General features: G+C 40.4%; 1 protein-coding gene and 1 long non-coding RNA gene across 2 annotated transcripts in view; both read left to right on the plus strand.

The window, feature by feature from the left end:
- The first annotated feature begins 8,583 nt into the window (after positions 1 to 8,583).
- The window catches only part of TEDC2 (tubulin epsilon and delta complex 2), a 50,309-nt gene continuing 42,953 nt past the window's right edge, over positions 8,584 to 15,939 (plus strand). Inside the window, exon 1 of the mRNA XM_075179477.1 lies at positions 8,584 to 8,701. The gene's annotated coding sequence lies outside the window, so the exon portion shown is untranslated. The remainder of the gene's footprint in view (positions 8,702 to 15,939) is intronic.
- On the plus strand, positions 11,172 to 11,879 carry LOC142098650 (uncharacterized). The gene is made up of 2 exons (XR_012678377.1): positions 11,172 to 11,627; positions 11,751 to 11,879. It is a non-coding gene; the product is annotated as an uncharacterized LOC142098650 (long non-coding RNA).

Genomic DNA, 15,939 nt, shown 5'->3' on the forward strand with positions numbered 1-15,939 from the left:
ATTGTGTTTGTTTCCTGTCTGCATTTGAACTTTTCAATAAACTCCATAATGTTTGTAACAACAACATACCTTGTTACTCCTCTGATTTCCTAACAGAGAGCAGTTTTGGGGCAGACACTTTATCTGTTGACAGCAGAGAGGGACAAAAGTTTTGTTGACCGTAAAGTGTCTAAATGTGCAGCCACGAGGTGGATTTTTCAGCTTCACCACGGAGAGGAGAAATAACATGTAGCTCCAAGTGTGGGGACAGTACTTTCCTGCATTGACCGGATTAACAGCTGAGTATATGATTGCTACTACTCTTCATAGGATTGTGAATAGATTGATGGTCATCTGGGGGGGACACTCTCCAAGTTATTTTCCATATTGAGTCCCTTAGAGACTATTGCTATGTTTTTATTTTTAACTGCTTTGCTATTAAGCTACATGTTATACATGTTACAATGTTTCAGGTCAATATGATATAGTCCTCTAACACTTCAATATATGCTCTGAAAAACAAGTTTTATTACATTACATTATATTGTTTTGAATTGATTCTATTCCATGTACGATTGCTAGATGAATAAATTAATTTGTTTTTATATTTAAAATTTCCTGTGAAACAATTCTCTGGAGCAATTATTACTGTCATAGCTGATTAAATTATTTTTTATTATCCAATTATTATTTACAACATTTTCTAAACCTTTTCGCTATCTGACAGTTCTCTCTTTCCCCTCTTTTTTACTTGATTAAATTTATGCTTGGGATTTAGAAAATTATCCCAACAGACAGCTGCAGGTGACTGTGATTTTCTGTTAAATTATTTTTAATGTGCTGTAGTTTTATTTAATATATGGACCATTCCAACCTAATGGCCTGATTTTTAGAGACAGCATCGGACTCCTGAATGCCCCCCAATTATTTTTTTTTAGGCGCTTGGAGTGACCAAAAGTTATCTGTTGAGGGATTGCACCAAAGTGGAATTCCTTAACCTCTAACATCTGATCTTAAAGAGAACCTGTCACCAGCTTATACATTGGCTGATAACTTCTTTCTTCAATAATGCCATATGCACTGTGGGCCTCAATTAGTGCTAGGAGTAAATCCAGATAGAATGCAATTTTGCACCGTGGTAAAGCCATGTGGTGCTGTGGAGGGGGGCAAATATAAAATGTGTGGACAGGTTTAGAGTTGAGTGGGGGGTGTCCTAACTCAATTGTAAAGAAAAAGGTGCAAAAATAAATGTGCTACAGGAAAAAGCAGGCATTACTCTCCCTGCTTGCAAATGCGCACCCTGTGCATCTTACCATGGTTTTCCCAGATGTAAATGTAGCTTGGCTGGTGGGTTGGGTATAGTCTAACACAGTGATGGGTAACAGGGCGACTTCAGAGCTATCTCCTGCTGCCCCCAGCTCCTTCCTGGTTTATTGCAGCTTGTAACACTTTTTTAAAATGCCTACTGATATGTTATTATACAGAGGTCTCTTTCTTTGATTAAATGTATCATTTTAATTTATTACTGAGATTAAATGTAATGTGCTGCCCCTTCGAAGGTTAGAGGGCCGCCCAAACGACTCCCGAAGTGCGTCAGGTTGCCCACCACTAGTGTAAGGCTTATTGGGGGGTTTTGAGGACTGGAGTTGAGAATCCCTGCTATAAACTTCCATAACAATAGTGTTGCCAGGAAATGGAGAATATCCAAAGCAAAACAATGTTGAATTTTCTTTTCCCCATAACTTGAAATCTGAATTTTTATTTCACTTTAATGATAAAACTTACATAGTGACAAATCATCTTTAATATACTGATTTTTTAGACAAAAAACAAGTGTTCAGTAATATTAAAATGAAGTGATCTGACACCCTAGAATTAATCTAAACAGGATTCAAATGGTCATTATATTTCCGCCTTAGTCTTATCAAACAATAAACATACTGTTCAATACCCGAATCAATTCTTAAATATAACCGCACTCTATAATCTAATGGTTACAGAACAGCTTTGTTTTGTTATCGTAGCTCATATTAAGATGCAGAACCATTGATTTACTGTTGTTATGTATGTATATAACGCCAGAGAACTGATTAGCTGTCATTGTGCTACTGAATTATCTTGTAATATATTATTCTGTATTAAGTGATTGCTGAGTGAAGGACAATTATATGCAGGGATAGGTTTTATATATATTTAGTATAATTATTGTTGATTTGTTTGTATTTCTTTCTTTGTGTGAATTATTAAGTAGCAAAAAAAGGTTTAACTGTATATATGTTTTTAGTTACATTAACTTTGAGGTTGTATCAAAGACCACGGAAATTATTATTAAGCCCCCACTTTTAGTAAGGTTTCAAGAAAACATTAGAGTAACCCTCTGTCCGCGTTTTTATTTAATGACAAATATTTTCATTCTTAATGCAATTAATAAGGCTGTCTCTTAATTTAAGTACATGTATGGATCTGGAAATAATAATGGATTACATAAAGAATCGTCTGTGTGTAATGAATAGTACAAACACATGCTTGGGAGGATTTATTGAGTTTTATCTGGAGTTGACATCATGCATTTATATAATAAATAAAATATATTGTGCAGTGTGTTCTAAAAAGTGACAATATTTAGGAAGAATTGCAGTCACAATTAGTAGATTTCAAGATCACTTATCTGCAGTATATCCTGATGGCAGAGAAGATCATTCTGATGCCGCAGAGAGAATGTACTATCAGCCTTCATCAAAGGTAAAGCGTATTACAATACTACTTCACCGACGCATTTCGCAGGTGCTCATCCTGCAGTCTCAGGAAAAGTGGTGTCTGAAGTCCTTAGTAGAGATTTTGTCCTGTTAGCTCTGATTGGATCTGCAATAACCTCTTGCATCCAGTGTCCTTACAAGACTTAAAGTAGCAATCTCACATAGAATATGTATTTATTTTTCCTTTAAATAGCAAGTTAAGTGCCTTTCTAGCATGCTTCTGCTTTTTCTTAGCCATCCTCCTACAAATCATGATCTCTTTTGGTAAATGCTGGCATTCTTCTTATAGCCTGCCTCAGTGATTTATGTAATATAAATCCCATTCTCATCTTTATCATGAGATTGCTGCTTTAAAAATGTTCTGAGTGACTTTCAAAAAGAAGTTATTTTATAAAAAAAAAATCTAATTTCATTCATACAAATAAATATAAATGAATGTACATAACTACTGCTCCCACAGCATTCTACAGAGAGTCGATAAGTGTGTTGGAGGGTTTTATAATATACTATGAGGAAGATGGTGGATGATGAATATTATGTGGGGGCTGGTGTGGGGGGTTATTGCATAGTGCATACTCTCCTGCAATGTTCAGGAGACTTCATCATCAACATTTATTTATATAGCGCAAGCAAATTCCGTAGCGCTTTACAATTGGATTCCGAATTCCGAGGAGTTCTCCCGGACTCCTGGGAGAGAAGTGTAACCTCCCTAGTGAAGTGGGGCGGACTGGAGCACATGATTAATGCGGCCACGCCCCTGGCACTTGGCACCAGGATCTCCTAGAGGGGCCTTCCATAATGTTGGCACGTATTTTGTGGAGAACGGTATTGATTGTATAAGTCTTGTAAAGGGTTAACGCTGTTTGGGGGGTATTGATTTGATGTCGGGACTGGTATGAGGGTGTTAATGTTATTTGGGGACTGGTACGTGGTTGGTGGTGAGGGATATTAATTTTATGTGGAGACTAATAATATAGAATGGGGTTGGTGGGGACTATAAATGTATTTAGCCATTTGGGGTCTCTGTATTAAATGTAAATGCTATTGACTAGATGTTGGGATGGGACTGGTTAGTGGGAAACATTTTCTTAAATGTGAATCGTTGTTCGGCTGGCTTCCGTTGAACAGGCTGACACGATGCCCCACTATGACAGGGAGACCTCACGCTGCAGTATTCACTGTAATGTGATCAACCTAGCCTGGTTCTGCTTGTGGCTTTTGTGGGGACCCCACACTGTTGCCCCCCCCCCCTGCTCATTAGCAGCAACTAGCCCGGGATATGAGCTCCCATTTATTTTTATGAATTTATTTATTTTTTAGTGCTAAGGACGAATGGGGCTCATCCTACAAGTACATCCCTATAGTCCCACTTGTCCTTAGCACTCATGCACAGATGTAAAAAATAATACTGATCTGTCTGCCAGGCAGTATTCCCTGTCTGTGGGAGCTGCCATAAGTTTACTGAGCGCGTGCCATTCAGCCGCTGCACGACAGAAAAAAATCTTTAGTGCAGGGGAAGGGGGAAAGGCAATAAAAGTTTTGTCTCTGTACTGCGGAGGAGCAGTAGTTTTTTTGGGCAATTTTGGGTAGATTTTCTTTTCCTTGTCTGGAAGTAGAAGGACACTAATGGTATTTTCTGCAAATTCAGTCTTCTGAAAAAAAACCCACAAGGTATCATTTGTGTGGGTACAGCATAAACATATTAATGATATTGATGTTGGAATGTGACCAGCCCAAAAAATGACAAAATAGGGGTGAGAGCAGCATCAGCTGTGAAAGGATTAAAGTGCCAGTCATCATTATCAAAATGAAGATGACAGTCATCTCTAATATGCGACCGAGTAATGATATGCATTAAACGTAACTTCATTCAGATGCATTTAATGCACTTTGCCGAGTTGCACATACCTTTAACAACGCAGTATTAACATATTAACGCGTCATTTGTGAGGCAGGCATTTTACATGTGCTTTTTGGACGTAAAAGTGTCCAAATCTACAGGAGGCCCACATTGAGATACTTGTCCTTACGTTTCTTCAGATACTCTCCCAATATTCATCTATATTTGAAGTCCATCTCAGCATCTCCACCTAGTGTCCATATTGCTCACTGCAGAACTAAAAAAACAAAAAAACAAGCATTAGTGTATTAAAGAGAACCTATCACTGGGGGACAAGTTATTTAATTAACTAGATTGTCCTAGAAGTGCAATGAAAAAATTCAGCTCTACGCCAGATTTGCCTGGGAAATGACCTGATAAGAAGAGTGCACTTCACTAGTCTAGAATGCTGCAGGGGGGTGATTAGAAGGTGGTTGGCGTGCCAGCCACTCTGGGTGACCACAGGGAGGAAGGCACATTTTATTGTTTGAATTAAGCGTCTTCTTTGACTATCTAGGTATTTATCTAATCTCTATAAACCTGGTGACAGGACCTAATTAAGATTAAGAACACAGTTGTTGACTACACATTCTTTGTTGCCCAGCAATCTTGTGATGTACCAAACAAGTCTTTATCAATTTACAAATATAATAAACAAAGCAAATATACATCACCTATACAATTATCAAGCTAAAGAGAAATCTGCCAGCCCAACACAGACTGATACTGTGATGTTTAATAGTCTGTGATTACTTTATTGATACCCTAACTTTAATTTTTAAGAGATAAGGAATTTGCTAGCAAGATGTTTTATTATAGGTGTGTAGGTAAAAATGATTCTGAATGAAGATATTCTGTTTGTCTGTTGTACGCTGAATGTCTTATTTGCATGGAAGAGGGAAATTGCTATGTATGTTTTTCTAGGTTAATTTGCAATACCCCACTGTCATTTACAAATACCCTATGGTTATTCATGCCTAAGTAGTTAATGTCCAGTAGAAAGAGGGGATTTAATACCTTTGTTAGCCTTACCAGTCATGCAATAGTCCATTGTTAACACAGTAATTTGTCTATCTCAACACAGGGGTAAAATGTGTTATATCTTAAATTTACACTATTTATGGAGGTTATATATTTTGAGCCAAGGGAAATTTTCTTGAAGATGGACAGCTGATCAATGAAGATTGATTTCCCAGAAGACTGACAATTTCTTGTAGCTGTTCCACTTTCACACCTTACCCCACCTCCAGGGGGGCTGTGCTCAGGGACACTGTTTACAACCACGATTTGCATATTGACTAATTTAATACCCAAATCTACTATGTGACATAACATTTCTGTGGAATGTCACACAGACCCAATTTTATTATTAATAGATCCCCTATGAATTTACCGATCTATTGATACCAAACAGGCTATCAGTTCAGCTTATACTCATTTCCTCAACTTCTCTGTGTGGCAGAATTATTAATTTGACATAAGAGTTGCCCTTCATCATGCTATTGAGGAATATGTGGGTGATCACTACTTTTATTGATTTTACGTGGCATATTTGAAAACTGAATTATTTTTGTCTATATAAAATATAGCCAGTAATCACATGATCTCCTTGTGCCAAACACCATGCTGAGCAATTCCTAAAAGTCTATTCAGGTGTCAAAACTCCATCCTAGGCCAGGATATAGCTCACCCCATGAGGTCTTTAAAGCTGATACAGGTGACACTGCTATCCTCTAACACCAGGATGTGCAGAGCCATGGAATAAACACACAACAGACTCTCTGACTTAACATTTTACACTTTAGTAGCTCAATTTTTCAGTGGATTAATATGATATACCATATATTTACACTGCAGTTATGATTAGGCCTTATTCCCCCAGTTAGGTTATAGGTTAATCCTTATAACTGTAATTTCTCTATGATCACTACAATAGATAGAGACAGAGGGAAAAGTTTAGTTATGTTTTTAATGTTACTATTTGTTGTGACCTAATACTAGTCATTTATAGTTTTTCTTTTTTTTTTATCTTTTTAAACTTTGTTTTAAAAAAAGAAATGAAACAACAAGAAGTGCCAGTAATCAAAAGTATAACAACTGTATAAGCAGTGAAACAAGCTACACCATTAGAAACCAGATATTTGGTTTGGTAATTTATGATGGAGTAGAGGTAGAGAGTGGTGTCACGAGGACGTGTGTTTGTCTATTTTCTTTTTTATTTAGAGCTTGTGATCTTCTCTTGTGATTTCAATTGCTCCATCCCCCTTCTCTTTACTCCCCCACCCCCATCATAAGTGCACCAGTCCCCCCAGAGTCTTCAACCAGCTCTGAGTATAACGTAGATTTTATTATAAATGCCCTACAGAGTGAGCTATTCTTTGAATCCTTCATTTTACTTTCTGTAAACATACGGATGATGTGCTTTACCAAAAGTTCCACCTTAGTCACATATGTCCACATGGCATTCTCCCAGAATTAATTTGGCTTGTTCAGGTGTATATGACTCCAGTCAGGCTTATTTATGTCTCTCTCAACTGTGGGGCCCTCCTGGGCCTACTTCTAAATAACCCCCTTTAATTCAGTTGAATGGAGGGTGCAAGGTGAATCCGTCGCACCTTGTGTCTGAAGGTCACCTTGAATCTGTTTAGTAGTTGATCAAGGTACTTTCTCCACCATTTGAACAATCCGGTGCTGCAATCTTCAGTCAAGTTTTCTCTTTTTGTCACATCCAGGGAGGTGCCGTGGGCATTAAACTTCCTAATAAAATTAAATACAGTGGACATCAAGGTCTCTGGAGATTGATTTGATTGATGAACTCCTTATACAATAATATGACTTTCTTTCTTTTCTCCATGCTCATTGCAGTACACAAAGTGACACAAAGCAGGAGAATGAGTCCTTTTCTCTATTCAAGCTTGTTTAGTGAATTATTTTTTTATATTGCCGGCACCTGCTACACCACAGGTGAGTTCAGTTTAAAAGTGAAGGTGAATCGCCTACTTGAAATCTAATTATTTCTAACTACTTCTAAAAGGGATCAATATTTTTTATCCCAGCTCATTTAAAGATTTAGAATAAGCTACAACTAGATATGTGAATAGCAAAGTATTTTTTACTTTCAACTGTAATCCCGCTGCCTATTTGGGTCCAATTCCTCACGTATCCATTTACTTTCACAATGTTCCTCTTTCGTCCAAAAAATTCAGCAATTTACTCTAAAAAGGTAGTTCCTAAACGTAGTGTTATATTACCCCCATTAAGTATTTTAATCAGATTTGTTGTATTTTTATTTGTGTATAGTAACTTTGTCATATGTTGTTTTGTACAGAAATGTCTACTGAGGTATGTGCATATATCTAACATCGGTTTCAGGGGCAAACGCAGGATTCGATGAGGGGGGTTTCCACGCCACGATACCAGTGGGCGTGACCAGCATGTGTAGGGGCGTGGCTACAAACACACATCAGGTCAAACACACAGACATGTAAATTGTCCCATACACAGACAAGCACAGACTCACATATACACAAATATGTAGACATGTAAACTGCCACATACACAGTTACACACATACACAAACACACACAGGATCAAACACACAGACATGTAAACTGTCATATAAACAGATAATCACAGACACACACATACACAAACAAACACAGGATCAAACACACAGATATGTAAACTGCCATTTACACAGATAAGCACAGATAAACACAGACAGGATCAAACACAGACATGTAAGCTGTCATATACACAGACAAACACAGACTGACACACATACACAAACACACACAGGATCAAACACAGATATGTAAACTGCCATATACACAGATAAACACAGACTCACACAAACACAGATATGTAAACTGCCATATACACAGACACATACACACATTCTTACCTTCTTCTGCTGCCTCCTGCATTACACCCATGCTGGCTGTGTGGGAGGAAGGGGCGGGGCCAAACTGCCGGCAGAAAGCTGTGCTCACACAGCAGGGGACTGACTGGGAGACGATCCTCCTAAGCTACAAGCAGTAGTGGCTGGTCCCGGAAGGGGGGCCACTGTAATCATACAGCATCCCAGGTAGGACAGGGGTTTCTGGAGACTAGGAAACCCCCCCTGGGTGCGCCCTTGGGTTTATAGAAATAAATATTAAGTGTTTGGCTATTCAAAATGTTAAGAGGTAGCGGTTTACAGTACAAAAATTCTGTGATGTAGCAGATTAGAAAATAAATTTTGCCATGTGTTGCAGAACTTCATACTTGTAACATACTCCTGAATCTGGACAGATATATATTCTAGATTATTGATCATGTAACACACTCCAGGGGGTAAATGTATCAAGCTTAGATTTCTCTGGCGGGTTTAAGAAAAAAACAATCAGATTCTAGCTATCATTTATTTAGTACATTCTACGAAATGACAGCTAGAATCTGATTGGTTGCTGTAGGCAACATCTCCACCTTTCAAACCCACCGGAAAACTCTCAGCTTGATACATTTACCCCCAGATGTTATATTAACAGCTCTGCATCACAGGCTGCCAAACCATCTCCTCTCAGATTGTCACAATAATTAAACAGAAAGTCTCTTTTATTGTGGGGAAGTAGTCTAATTTTACACTGCGCACATTGAATTTGTGACTCATTGACTCATTACGTAGTCGTGTTTCTTAGTAGCAATCTATATCAGGTGCAATACGATTCAGAGGTATAATTAGAAAATCAGTGGCCAGTGTCCAATAGGTAATCACTGCATTGTGTTACTGGCAGTATTCTGAATCATTTACCGCAGTTATAGGCTGCCAACCTAGAGCAGGTTAAGGCGTATTGTATATTTTGTTTTTGGTTTTATTTATAATCCAATACTGTGGGCGACATAACATTGAAAAGTGAAGACATAATGTTGATCCTTTTTTGTGTATTGAGTACTAATTATAGTTGGTAACATCGTTTCCTGTGGATTTGATTGTTAATAACACTACCTGATTAAAGGCAGGATCACCACCGGTAAGGATAAAGTAGATGTGTTGCCCATAGCAACCAAGTAGATTCTAGCTATCATTTATCTAACACAAACTAGAAGATGATAGCTAGAATCTGATTGGTTGCTATGGGCAACACCTCCACTTTAGAAGCTTTGGTAAATCTACTCAAAAGTGGCCAAGTCTACTGAGATGGTTTCACCTGAAAAAGGGAGCTGTTCTCAATATAAATCTGAAAGCTGTGGCAATCAGCATAAGCTCATAGGGGCATATTTAATTGTCAGCGGTATTGCCGAAAATCCCGCGGTCCGCGCAGGATTACCATTATTACGGAAAAACCGTTAATACGGTAATTTACTCGGTGGATTTCAGCTGAGATTATCGTATTACCGGTAATAGTTTTTCCGCGCTCGAACCCGCGGACAATTTAATACCCCCCATAGTGTTTATAAAATGAAGTTACAAAATAGTAACATTCCTTTATTGGTCCTTTACTTGCAAACAAGAAAACTGGCAAAGAATGTTATTATTTTTTACACTAAGGGGTCTATGCATCAAGCTTATCTGACACTTAACAGATGCAGAAACTTCTGGTTTTTTTTACTGTTTTTTTATCTTTTAAGTATGTTTGCTATGTACTAACTGCCTAATGGAGATTTCACAGAAATCTCTTCTGTTTAGACCAATACCATGCAGCATCACAGTCCCCATAGATTACTATGGGGACTGAGATGTTCTGCAATACATCAAGCTTTGATTAGCATTGCATTGCGCAGACAAGTAACGCCATGGGCAGCACGGTGGCTAAGTGGTTAGCACTTCTGCCTTACAGCACTGGGGTCATGAGTTAAATTCCCGACCATGGCCTTATCTGTTAGGAGTTTGTATGTTCTCCCCGTGTTTGTGTGGGTTTCCTCCTGGTGCTCCTGTTTCCTCCCACACTCCAAAAACATACTGGTTCATTAATTGGCTGCTAACAAAAATTGACCCTAGTCTGTGTCTGTGTGTATGTGTGTGTGTTAGGGAATTGTCGACTGTTGGCTCCAATGGGGAAGGGACTGATGTGAGTGAGTTCTCTGTACAGCGCTGCGGAATTAGTGGGTTATATAAATAAATGGTGATGATCTCAGAATGGCGTTACCTGTCATTTACTATGGGATTTTGCTAAAGCCTCTTTGGCTTCACAGAATCTGATAAAGTGTTATCACCTACTGCTTGTTAGAGGGGGAACTGTAGACATCCAACCTTGGACTATTCACTTCCTAGCATGAAAAAGGGGTTCTGTAAGTTGGCCGCAAATACAACAAAAGGGACTTGTAGTGGACTGTTCTATTGTAGTAAGACCACATTTCCAATAGCTGGTTAACATTGGACATTGCACAGGAGGTGAATGAGAAAACCTGGCACTATTTGACATTTGAAGTGACCCCACCCCTATGACTAAATTGGGCACGCCCAAATGACAAGTTAAAAAGACCACACCCATTTAACCAGACCACACCCAAACCCCGCCCATATGACTTCATAAACCTGTCAATCACATGACACAGTAGTCTCAGGATATAAAAAAGGGACTGGGAGCCCACAAGTCATTCGCCTTCAGCCAGGGGCAGAGGGGCCTGAGGGCAGGGGGGGAAGTGAATTGCCTTCAGCCAGGAGCAGAGGGGACGGGGAATGCACAAAATAATTTGCCTTTAGCCAGGAGCAGAGGGGACGGGGAATGCACAAAATAATTTGCCTTCAGCCAGGAGCAGAGGGGACGGGGAATGCACAAAATAATTTGCCATCAGCCAGGAGCAGAGGGGACGAGGAGCTCAAAACTCTTTTGCCTTCAGCCAGGAGCAGAGGGGATGGGGAATCCACAAATAATATGCCTTCAGCCAGGAGCAGAGGGGACGGGGAGCCCAAAAAAAGAATTGCCTTCAGCCGGGAACAGAGGGGATTGGGGGTCAACACCTCAATTGCCGTCAGCCAGGAGCAGAGGGTACGGGGAACCCACAAGAAAATTGCACAGGCACAATGAGAGGTAATATACATGTTCCAGCTACTTTGTGTACACTATAGTCTTGACCAATGATGTACAAGATTTACATGTGCCTATAGACAATATAGATGCAATCTAATAAGCTCTTATTTGTCATTGCTGCAGGTTACAGGCGCAGACGTGACCTCCCATGGCTACTAGTGGACATGCCCATAGAAAAAATAGGATAAGCTGATAATATAGGATCACATAGATAATTAAGATAAGTTAAGAAAATAAATAGTACAAACAGAATTTTGTCTCCTGTGATCTTTCATTAGTTAAGGGGGTCATTTAATGTACATGAAAAATGCAGGTGTAGTGGTTAGGAAACAGCAAGCAAAATCACCGTAAAATGATTTGGTGAATGAGCCACCTCTTACTTCTTTTCTTGGTCAGCCCATCCCTTAAGTTTTATTCTTGGTTGGTGTCGTCATACCACATTTTGTTATTGGTGAAGCATAATTAAAAACACTGGCTGTTTGTGGAGGGGTCGGTTGGTGTGTGTGTGTGTGTGTGTGTGTGTGTGTGTGTAGCAGATTGTTCTGGACAACCTTCGTGCGTGTGTGTATTATGCCACATAGTAGTACATCCAATTCTTATTATACCACACAGTAAAGCCCCCAGTTCATGTTATGCCACACATAAGTGCCCCCAATTCACATTATGCTACAGTAATGCTCCCAATTAATTTAAAGCCACATTAACCACCTGTGTACGAGACTTACCTCTTGCAGACACAGGAGTGATCTGTTCGCAGTGAAGCCCCGGGGGGGGGGGGGGGGGGCTGGGGGGGTGTCGGCGATGTGCCGCTCCTCTGATGCGTGTCGGGGGTTGTCGATCCCTGTTCTAGACATCCCCTTCTGGGTCAGAATAAACCAGATGTTTGCAGAATAACCACATCTTCTACATGTACACCCTTCACTTTTATTACAGGTCAGTAAAATACTTGGCCCTGGGTGTAAACTTGGGATAAGGTCATGCAGGTCTCAGCTATCTTCTCCACTCTTGTCTGAGCTGCAGCGATCCTGCTCAGTCTGATGTTTCTGAGCCCTGGTTTATCCTGAACCTCAGACATCTGGCCTTCCCTGTGCATCTGTGATTTGCTTCCAGTCTTTCCCGGTGTATCTGCGTCTTACTGCTACAGCACTTATCTGAGTTTGCCTAGCAACAGGTGTGCCGCACCTCCAGCTGTCCTCCGTCGGGCGCATGCGCCCAGGTCCGTCCCGTTGCTAGGCAACGGGACGCTATTATCGGCACACAGCATGCCTGACCCTGCCTCCTCCAATCCCTGCTCCCCTGCTCCTATTTAAACCTGGCTCTGGCGCCATTAGGGTGCCAGAGTAACAGGTTTATGTCTCCAGCAGTTCTAGTGAGTGTTTCCTGTTGTGACCCAGCTTGTCGACCATCCTCCTGTCTGCGTGCCCCACTTTGTTCCTGTGACCTTGGCTTGTTTGACTACCCTTCTAGATTCTCCTTTTGTACCTTGCATCCCCGATTGGCTTGACCCGGACCGTCTGACCCTTCTATCACTACACCGGCAACTGGTTAGTAGGACCGCGACCTGTGTGCCCTGTGCAGCGAACTCCAAAACTCCTTGCGGGGGTCCCTGGCGAATACCAGGGGTACGTTAGACTCCGCACCTACTAGTTCAGTAGTGCTAATACCGGTTAGTGTTCTCCTCTATTCCAGTCTTTTACCAGGCCTGACAATATTACATATTGTCAGGCCTGGTAGAAGACTGTAATATCTCTCTGCTGGAGAAGTCACCCCTTCCCTCCATGGCCTGCCCCGACTAGGCGTCCTTCCTCTACAAGCACCGCCTCACTACTGCCCTGGATGCTGTCGCCCCGGCCTCTTCTATCCGCTGACGCCACATTATTCCCCAACCCTGACACTCCAAACTCACCCGCTTCCTTCAAAAGTGCTCTCGCACTGCTGAACACCTCTGGAGGAAATCTTGTTCCCTGGCAGACTTCCTTCACTTTAAATTTATCCTCCTCTTTCTGCTCTGCCCTCTCCCTTGCTAAACAAACCTTCTTTAAGTCCCTCATTTCTTCTCAGTCCTCTAATCCCGGCCGCCTCTTTGCCACCCTTAACTCCCCCCTCTCTCTCCCCCCCATCCTGTTCCACTTTCCCTTTCTGCTGCTGACTTCGCCACTTTTTCTCTTCCAAAATTGAGGCCATCAGACTGAACATCTTCTCCTCCCATCCTTCTCCCGCCGCCCTTATCGCTTCATCCCCCTCCAACAAACAACTCTGCTGCTCCTTCTGCCCTACATCTGGTGAAGACGTTCGCTCCCTTATTCTTTCCTCTCCACCCACTACCTGTCCTCTTGATCCCATCCCCTCTCACCTCCTTTGCTCTCTCTCTCCCACTGCCTGCTCCTACCTCTCACACCTTTTCAACCTATCACTCTCCTGTGGTGAAGTACCCTCCCTATGTTTGAGTGGATTTCCCACCTCCCCATTAATTATCATCTCTAATCGCAACGATCAGGGATGATATAACACAGCCGTTTATCAAAAAGTTGAGTTATAGTAGATCTGCCACATTGGCAGCTCTACATCTCTTTAGAGCAGCGCTGTTATCCCTTTATTTTTTCTATTCTCTATGTGTGGAATTCCATTGGGTACTAGCTGCGCTCTAAAAATATTATCATTATGTTTTATTAGTATATCTATTTAGATTTTTAGAGTTATCCGGGTATATTGTCTCAATATTGGGCATTTCCTTCTGGAATATAAACATCTCAGCTCAAAGAAAGGACAGACTGTCCAGATTAGATGAGATTGTTTCAAATTCAGAAAATAAGGAAGCTAAATTGGAGGTTGATGAGGACAACTTTTGTAGTTTATTTTTGAGATACGAAAAGTTGTTGAATACTGAGGTTAGAAAATAGTGGGAAGCCACAACTCTAAGAAAATATATTGAAAATAACAGCATCCCAAGAGGTCTGAGGATCATTAAAAAACCTTCCTTCCTGTCTAGAAATGAACTGTTTCTTAATAAATGGAATACGATATTGGACGCATGTTCAGTCCAACTTATGGAGTTAATTATAGAAGATAGAGAGGCTGACCTTGTGGTCTGTGATGCAGAAATTGAATTTATCCAGAATAAATTGAAACCTATTGAACATTTGGAGGACTATCAAAATTTAGAGAAAATTACCCGCAGTAGGTTACAAAAGATGGAGGAGAACCTTATACGCAATAAAGAAAACAAATATGCTAGGGACATCACAGATTATAAAGGGGACTACCGTAAATGGAACACTAGAAAATATCCCTTTACTCCATATAAGAAACCACACTCTACGTATTTTGATCAGGCTCAACAGGACTCATATGTTCAACAACAACAAAATGAATTTTACCCTCCACGGACGGATAAACCCAATTTTAACACTGCTCCTACTAATACTGACCACCGTGCCCATCGGTTCGTTGGAGGGAACAGGACTTATGGGAGACATAGATCACCCTTGATCAAGCAAACTCCACCTCCTAATTAGAGGAAAAGGGTGTATAAACTATGGAACTCTATTCATTTTTGCCACCCAAGGGGAACTGATGGACACAATTGGAAGAAAGATAAGATAGCAAGAACTTATTATTCTAAAGGTGCTAAAAAAGCTTCAGATGATAGTTACCAAGAGAAGTTGAACCTGCTTGAGAATATATCTAACACACAGGAATTTTCCATACACATCACTCCTCCAGACCTCAGCCTTAATGGTGTGAGACAAGATCTGTTTTTTTAGGAAGATGCCCAGGGGACCCTCTACCCCTTCAGGCACCACCTATCATTTTGATGAAAAACAACAAGAGGAAAGAGAGACTAGACTCACAAGAGGAAGAAGAGGAGGTAGAAAGGTTAGGAGCAAGACCAAAAATCAGAAAATGAATGTTGTTGAACAGCGCAATACAGAAATGGAAGGAGTTTTCAATTTGGGCAAGCAGCCTTTGAATGATACATAAATTAGGTAATAAAGGTTTAAAATTTGCTCCTAGCAACCATTTTGACAAATTCAATACATATATAGATTTGCACAAATTCATTAGGAAGCTGACATTAAAGAAATTCTTCCAGAGAGAGAAAATCCAAAGACTAGAGAATGTGGGAAATTCTGAATATATCCATACTGACCTGAGAAAGAGGGCTACCTTCTATCCCAGCTACATTAAAGGACCCTACGTTGAAACTTTCCAAAACCTGGTTGAAGAAGACCTGAGGAATATGCCTAACACTAGTACAAGGGTAAACAGGAATCCTAACTTGCCCAAAAAGGAACGTTTAGCTATTAAACAA

Source organism: Mixophyes fleayi, chromosome 7 (assembly GCF_038048845.1).
Source record: "Mixophyes fleayi isolate aMixFle1 chromosome 7, aMixFle1.hap1, whole genome shotgun sequence".
Lineage (NCBI taxonomy): Eukaryota > Metazoa > Chordata > Amphibia > Anura > Limnodynastidae > Mixophyes > Mixophyes fleayi.